Source organism: Triturus cristatus, chromosome 7 (genome assembly GCF_964204655.1).
Source record: "Triturus cristatus chromosome 7, aTriCri1.1, whole genome shotgun sequence".
NCBI lineage: Eukaryota > Metazoa > Chordata > Amphibia > Caudata > Salamandridae > Triturus > Triturus cristatus.
In genome coordinates, this window is record NC_140590.1 from 603,795,809 (window position 1) to 603,804,669 (window position 8,861).

The window sequence follows — 8,861 nt, forward strand, 5'->3', positions numbered from 1 at the left end:
ACTATCTACTGGCGACCGCCAGTAGATAATATATATATATATATATATATATATAAAGTTTTCAGCTCCAGTAAGCAAAACACGCACTCAGAAAGGTACAGCTCGTTGGCGATTTATTCACAAGGTTACCTTGTGAATAAATCGCCAACGAGCTGTACCTTTCTGAGTGCGTGTTTTGCTTACTGGAGCTGAAAACTTTATTGAATCTAAACTCGGCGGTGGGATTGGCCGAGTATAACACGCCACCTGACTATGGGAAATGGATCCCGGAAACGAATCCTGTTGTGAAATGATGAAATATATATATATATATATATATATATATTACCTACTGGCGGTCGCCAGTAGGTAGTTATAGTTAGGACCACGTTTCCATAGGAAAACCTCAACATTCTATTTTGAATAACTTTGGCGCCGGTCGACGAATCCTCGCGAATTTCTCAAAATAGGTGGGGCGCTCCGCTCCGCTCCTACCCTGAAAGTCTCGGGGGGATTCGTCAAGCGGGGGCTGAGATAAAAGGGGGGTCCCAAAACGCGTTTTTCCCATGCATTTTTCCATAGGACCTTTAGAACGAGCTACAGCCCGAACGGCTGAACAGAATTACTCAAAATTTGGCAGAGAGGTAGTCCCTAGGTCAAGGAAGTGCCTTTTGTAGGTTTGGTGTAAATCTGTTCAGTAGATTCTGAGAAAATAGCCTTTAAATCAATATATATATCTGAGCCCGCTTACGGTACGCTTACCGTACGCTTACGGTAAGCGTACGGTGGCGTGCGCGAGCGCGATTCTGATTGGCTCTTAGATCTTAGTAAACATTCGAATCGGCCGAAACCAGGAAGCGGCGGCCGCCATTTTGTGTATTTCACTCTGAAAAAAAAGAGTGAAAACAAGGAAAGGGGGCAATGAGGAGAGTTACAGACCCCCTTACATTTGTGAGGGGGTCAAAGAAGGACTGTAAAGTACAAAGAAAACATTTATTGATTTTAAAAAAAATCACGGGGTACGCGTACGGTAAGCTTACGGTAAGCGTACGGTAGAAAAAAAAAAAAAAAATATGAAAATCAGATTTAAGTGTTTAGATATTAGGGGGCTCTAAAAAGAGCCGTTGTGTTTATGAAATGATTTTTTAGTGGTACCTACAAGTAAGTACCGATGCAGAGTCTAAGGTTCAAGAGGAAGACTCTGTTCCCTTCATCATTGAAGTGCACACCATCTCCTCTATAAATGTCTTGCATGTCATAACGCAAGTTGTTGTGGTAAATGGCACCCATACCATAGTCACGGAGGAAAGCAGAAACAGATTTGTTGACGTGCTTTCTTGCTTTGTCATCGCACCGCATGCCCACCGTGCGCGCACGGCACTAACTGCGTAAAGTGGGCACGCGGTGCGCGAAGCGCACCGCGTGCTCACTGTGCGCGCACGGTGCGCGAAGCGCACCGTGCGCGCACGGAACGAACTGCGTTAAGTGGGCGCGCACGCCACGAATGGCGTAAAGTAACTTAGCATTTAAAAAACCGTACAAATTCACTGAAAAAACCATAGGTTTCACACACGTTATAGTTAGGAATTAGCATTTAAAAAACCTTGCAAATTCACTGAAAAAACCATAGGTTTCACACATGTTATAGTTAGCGGAAATTTTACTGATAAAAAACCAATGAAATTCCCCCGTTATAGTTAGTGCAGGCAACTATAACTCACGCGACCGCAATCTTCTGCTGATGACATATGTGTCTTTATGAAAAAAAAATATTTGTAATATATGTATAGCTAAAAATGTATGGAAGAAGACATGGGCAAATAAGTGTCTAAATACAGTATTAGCATCAGCAGAGGATTGCGGTCGCGTGAGTTATAGTTGCCTGCACTAACTATAACGGGGGAATTTCATTGGTTTTTTATCAGTAAAATTTCCGCTAACTATAACATGTGTGAAACCTATGGTTTTTTCAGTGAATATATATATATATATATATATATATATATATATATCAGCGTGCTTCCCTGTTTTCTTCGTTTCCGTTTAAAGAAGGCAAGAGTAGACCCAGATTCTTCCAAGTGATTTTTATTTTGCAATCACCATGTCGCCATGACGTGTTTCGGGCGTTAGAGATGGCCTTGATCACATAACCATAACATTTTATTTTTCATTTTTTCTTTCTTGAGGATGAAACTCACCCAAATCTCTTTTTGTCCTACCCCTAAACCCTAAATATTCCCGTAACCACCCTTTACCACTGCCCATCTTAAACCCTAAAATTGCCTTTAACTCCTGTTACCACTGCCCAGTCTTATACCCTAACATTACTCTTACCACCTTTACCACTACCAACAATGAAACCCTAAAAGTACCCTTACTACCCCTAAATCCTAAAATTATCCTTTCTACCCTACCACTACCCATCCCTAAAAAAAAATTGCCCTTTCCACCGTTTACCATTGCCCACACCAAACTCTAAAATAACCCTTACCACACTTTATCACAACTGTAAGAAATTGAGTTACTGATTGATGGGGGTGAAAACCTAAACAAGCAGGAACCACAATGAATGAAGTGTTGCACACCTCAACCAGTAACACAGTGAAAACACCCCACAAAACATCCCACACCAGTTTAGAAAAATAGAGTATTTTATAATAAATAAACCAAGACCAAAACAACAAAAATCCAATCAGTAGAACCAGAGATGTGCAGATTTAAATATTTCAGTTCAACTAGCGCCAAAAAGCACAAATTGCCAACTGTGGATATCTGGCCATGCCGAACCAGAACAAAGTCACAAGTTCAGACTGACCGTGATGAAGCATGGGCCTGCTACAGAGACCCAGTTAGGCCCACTTTACAAAGTACCTTAGGTCCTGGCTGTGGAATGTGGCAAGATCATGTGCCAAGGATGCATTGCGCAACCAAGGAGATGCTTCAGTTTTGGGGAGCTGTGGTGCTGCGAGGCGAGGTCCTGTGTCATCATCGAGAATCCCATCAACGAGGGCTTGTGATCCAAAGTCTGGTGTCAGGGATGTGTCACACAGTCAAGGCAATGCATATGTTCCAAGGAGCTGTGAGGTTGCAATGTGAGAAACTGCTCCATTATCGAGGCTGCCGTCAACAAGAGGTTTGCGACACCAGGGCCTGCATTGGGAAAGCGTCACACTGGCGGTTGTCAATGTGGTCGATGTAAAGTCCTTTGTGTCTGGAGCACACTTGCAGCAGAGGTGATGCATTGGGTCTGCTCGGGTTTGCGCTGCCTAGCAGAGGAGAGCCATTGATTATGCTGGGTTCACAGATGGGCTGGCAGAGCACCTTTGGCCACTTCCAAGGGTCTTGGCCTGGGGTGGCACCATTTGGCAGAGTAGGGCGCACAGATGGCAGGTCCAGGTACTGTTTTAAGATTTATGGAGCCTTCTGTCCCTGAGGCTCTAGTCAGGAGGCCAGCCAACTGGGTCTTGGAGTCACTTTAGGGTCCTGGATTAAACAGATTCAGGCCCAGTCCTTTCCATCCAAGCAAGAGGGCAGCAGGGAGCAAGTCAGCACAGCAGGGCAGTAGTTATCTCAGAGCAGCAGTCTAGTAGAGTGGCAGTCCTTTCAGAAGCACGCACAGCAGTCCTTCTTCCTGGGAGAGTATCCACAGGTCCAGAAGTGCACTGATGTGTTGGCATCTATATATGTATTTATACCCAGTTGTGCCCTTGAAGTGGGAGAAGCTTCTAGAGGTTTCCCTTTGAAGTCTCCAAGCTTCCTGCTTTCCCTGTCCAGACTACGGACTAACTACAGGGTATATGCAACCCTTTGTGTGGAGGCAGGACACAACCTATTCAAGTGTAAGGAAGGCTGTGCCCAGCTCCGTCCTCCTATCCTGCCAGTGATGTCCCATCCAGGCACACTTAAACTCTCTATTGTGTCTGGTTGTCTAGGAGGAATACACAAAGCCCAACTGTCAGCTACACCCAGTCATGTGATGTAGGGACAGGCTGCAGGCACTAAATGGCTAAGGCAGGAATGTCAACTTTACAAAAGTGGCATTTCCAAAATTGTAATTTCAATTCAACTGTACTTTAAAGGAGGTTTTTTATTACAATTCCAAAGAGACCAAACTTGAACTGTTAATCTGTTCCCATTTGGAAAGTACAGTTTACTAAATGGAATAAGGTAACTCAAATGTTGCCCTTTGGGAGAGGTAGGCCTTCCAGTAGTGATTAACAAATGTAAGAGTTTTTCGCTACCGGGACATGTAAAACTTAAAATTGCATGTCCTTGTTTTTAAATACACTGCACCCTGCCTTGACAGGTCAGGTTCTACCTTAAAGTGACTTAAATATATTGGCAAGCATTTACAATACAATAGGTCTCGCATTTACATGAGCTTGAGCTATTGATATTGTAAATGACAATGCTTTTTATTTATGTTTTGGTTTTTAAAACATAAATGAAAGGCATTGTTATTTACAATGCTAATGGCTTAACCCCTTGCATGCCCGCCCCTTTCCCCGCCCAGTGCCGCGCCTTCCATTAGCGGGCGGAGTTCATGACGAGCTGGACTCGTCATGGGCACAGCGCCACCGCAGCCCATGACGAGTCCAGCTCGTCATGGGCACTGAAGGGGTTAAACTCTAGCAAATACGCTACCTAAAGCATTTCAAATGCTTGTTTTTAAAAGCGCCCCAAGCCGCTTTTTCACTTGAATGGTGGGTACGCCCTTTCTTTAGAGGACCCTAATCTAAAGGAAGGTACTCAGCCGTCATTAAAGTGAAAGCAGGGTATGGGGTGTTTTTACAAAAAAAATGAGTATTTAAGTTGTCAAACAAATGTTTTCTCTTGTAATATCGCCCCATGCCACGCTTTGACTTTAATGGCGGCCACGCCCCTTTCTTTAGATGCGGCTCATGTAAAGAAAGGTGCGTCCGTCATTAAAATAAAATCTCGTATGAGGTGTTTTTAAAAATAAAAAGCATTTTTAGGCTTCATAGCACGTGCAGGGAGCACTTTTGGATGATAAAACGCAACGTCCATGATCAGGCGCCGCACTGTCATGAAAGAGGTCAGCGATAGCCTGTCATGCCTGCAAATGCAGCTACATTAAAGACATTAAAGAAAATAGTGCTCTAAGACTGTAGCTAAAACAGACTGTGGAACAACACAAGTAAAAATGAGGGACTAACAAGCCTATTAACGAATCAGAAGCAACCATTTAGAAAGGACAGTAGCAGGAGCCAACTGAAAAGATGGGCTGAGAGTGGGCGAAGCTTCAAGTCCATACCTGAATACAGTATGCCTCACAGAGCAGTGCATGTGCTGCCTAGGCTCGACCTAGAAAGGACGGTATATAAAATATATATCTCCCATCCTGGCGCAAACAATAATAAACATGCAGGGGGCCTGCAAAGCCCCCCTGCAGCCCCATGGACCACCACATCCATGGGGCTATTGTAATGGCAGTGCCTCACAGACCCTCTGAGCCCTGGGGACCACCACATCCCTGGGACAAAGAGTATTTTAAGAACTGGGAGGGGGGCCGCATGGCCCACCTCTGGGGCTGTTCTCTCTCCTGGGGATCGCCACCTCCCCAGGGCAGACCCTTCTTCAAGCCCCCTCCTGGAGCCATATATGATCCTGATGACTGCCACCTCCCAGGGCCAGCTCTTGATATATAGCTGTTTGCTATGGCTTGGCGGGAGCGAAATTGCTTCCGCCAAGCAATAGCAAACTGTAATCCGCTTTGAACAAGCAAGAGCATTTTGTTCTCGCTTTCTCAAATAAGGGCACAATTGCTTTTACACACAGAGAGCTGCAGCAATGAAGTTCCCGCAGGAGGCAGGAAGCCAACAGGGATCGCGGGGGCCTTCAGGCTCCCCCATGGTCCCCATCTTTCAGTGAGTAGGTGCTCTGACAGGGCACCCACATTGAAGAGTGGGCCCCAAGGAATGGGGTCCCCCGGGCTGAAATCGGTTTGGAATGGGGGGTGTGTCAGACCCCCTCCCAATATTTATTAACTTTTGTAATAAAAAAGGAGGCCAGGCCATTGGGGATGGGGTCCCTGGGGCTCAAATCAGCCAGAGAGGGGGTCTGCTAGACCCCCATTCATTACACTTTATTAAACATTTTTTTTTTATAAATGGCCGGACCCAGGGTGGTGAGGTTCCTGGAGCCAATATCAGGCCAGCGAGGGGGGCCATGTGGCTCCCCCCCTTAATTCTAAATAGGCCTAGTTCTGGGGGATGGGGTCCCTGGGGAAAAAATTGGCCCAAGGAAGGAAGGCCATACGGCCCGCTTCGAATAAAGAAAAACTTTAAAAAAATGAAAAGACTGCTCTGCAAACATCTCTCCTTGTGCACTGCTGGTTATGGGCTGAAGTCATCTTCGGTACAGAGGGTCCTTTGGAGCAAACAAGCCCTCCTGTTACCTCTAGTAAGTCTCACACAGCCTGATTGCTGAGAGGACATCAGAGGCCACGCCCCCTTTCTACACCACTCTGCAAACATGCCTCCTGGTGTACTGCTGGTTGGGGGATGAAGTCCCCTTGGTTCCAGGTGCCAACTACCCCTCCTGTCATCTGCAGTAAGTCTCACAGAGCAAGATTGCTGTAAGGACTTCAAAGGATATGCCCCTTTCTCCACCACTCTGTAAACGCGATCCCTAATGCACTACTGCCTGGGGGATGAAGTCCCCTTGGCTGCTAAGGAACCTCGGAGGCCAAGAGGCCATCCTGTAACCTCCAGTAAGTCCCATGCAGCAGGATTCATGAGAGCTGGTCGGAGGTACCACCCCCTTTCTCCACCACTCTGCAAATGCTACTTCCAGTTAAAAAGACATAGAAATTCACTTAAACAACCAAAGGTTATAGGAACGTTATAGTTAGGAAATAGAATTTGAGAAATCTTAGAAATGCACTGAAAAACCAAAGTTTATAGAGACATTATAGTTAGGAAATAGAATTTAAAAAACCTTAGGATTTCACTAATATAGTTAGGCTGAGATTTCACTTGTTTCTAAGCTAACTATAACTTATGCCCCCCAATGCACTGCTTTTGACCTCACTTAATACATCACTCATGACATGGTCAGTCACATCTCTAATGACATCTCAAATAGATAAAACCCAGATCTGTGACTGGGGTGAGTGTTTGAAAAGTTTCAACACTTTATCTATCAATTTATTTTGTAAGTATATATAGCAGCATTTTATTTTGTGATATTGCTATGTGCGCCCTAAGTTGTTAAGGGTATGCACAGACGTATGTACCTTGCTCGCTGTGATGGAGTGGGTGAAAATAATTTTTTTTAGTATACCCAATCCATTTATATTTGTCATATTAAAACGAATAAAGAACTAATCCTAATGAATATTAGGGTGTTGTGATTGAATTAACCAACCTAATTAACCAAGAGAATACACATGGGAATGCATTTGCATGGCTAAAATAATAAGTGAACTAAGTTTGTACGCATATTAAATGTATATGTTAGCTTAAGAAGTGTTAACGTGATTTGCGCTTATATAAACCAGCATTAACGGCTTTAAATGTTGCATATGGCCAGATAAATGCATACACATAAGGGTATTAGCAAGGGAATAACACTGTTTAATTCATTTCTATGTATTAATTACGATTTGTGTTTCTTTTTACTTAAGTTGACTATTTCGGCCTACTAAAAGATGGCTGCCGACTGAATCCTCACTAAAGTACATGACTTCATGCAATTAGCAATGGAGGAAGGCGCTTGCACTGACTACGTCGCAACCTTTCCTTGAAACTCCGAACCAGGTCCATGAAGACTACTCTGAGTGAGATGCCAATGTCCCTGAACATGGAGCTAATGTTGCCATCTGGGAACCAAAAGCCACCTATTCACAATAGACTGATACTTTCCTGACCTGGGAACAGCTTTTCCCATGCGCCTAGTTTATTCATCATCCGTATGTGAAATTTTGAAAATGTTTCTTAAAGTATTGGGACGGGGCTGAATTCAGCCAATCAACGGCCTGGAAATAAAGAAAATTATACTTGTATATGTACATTTTGGTATAAATATTAGTAGTCTAGAAAGGCTGTTGTTGGTCACCACCCCTAGAGCTTGAGACGCACCCTGATCGATGCTACTCTGTGCGACACTCCATGCTGACAGCAGAGGACGGGATGTTAGAAAACTGATGATCTTTCTGAGGACTGGTGCTGACTTAGAAAACGACAAATAGCCAGAATAGGTAAATATGACAAAAGATAATATGGCATTGTTAGGATTTAACCTGCAAATTAATTAGATAAAGAAAAAATCATTGTTTGAATAACTGTGTCGGGTGATTATTTTTGTAAAATGTATTGATTAATATGAGAGTTAATGTGTGTCTATCAAATACCAAATCAACTAAATGATCTATTCGACCTCCGGATGGAGGGACTGTTAGAGTAAGTCAATAGTTGTGTTTCCTCTATCCAAAGTGAATAGCTGCAGTTCGGGATCAAGATAATCTCTCCTCCGTTTGGCACAGATAGTTTAATGTGAATGGATGTTGGTGTTATGGGCCCCACCAGCGTGTGATGTGTGTATGTGTGCGCGACTGAGGAATCATTCCGTCCGTGGGAGCAGGAGGAGATTTTGTGTTCTGAACTGCACCAGCTGCACGATGGGATTCAAGCTAACCTGGATGATGAGGGATGATACCCCTAAACCTGTCCCCAGATGCCTGTTTCTGGTCCAGGGAAAACCTTGCCTCGAAGTTCGGGTTGACTTTTCCCGTGGGGAACAGGGTCAAGACTGATTTGCCTGTGGCTGGGTCTAAACTGGGGTGACTTGGGGCGCAAACTAATGGAGGATGTAACCCAGATCTGTGACTGAGGGCTGAGTGTTTGAAAAGTTTCAACACA

At 44.2% G+C, this 8,861-nt stretch overlaps 1 long non-coding RNA gene across 1 annotated transcript in view; it reads left to right on the forward strand.

Annotated features, from left to right (window-relative positions):
• Window positions 1-7,903, forward strand: part of LOC146810193 (uncharacterized) — a 37,425-nt gene extending 29,522 nt beyond the window's left edge. Inside the window, exon 3 of the long non-coding RNA XR_014965642.1 lies at window positions 7,628-7,903. This is a non-coding gene — a long non-coding RNA (uncharacterized LOC146810193). The remainder of the gene's footprint in view (window positions 1-7,627) is intronic.
• The last annotated feature ends 958 nt before the right edge of the window (window positions 7,904-8,861 follow it).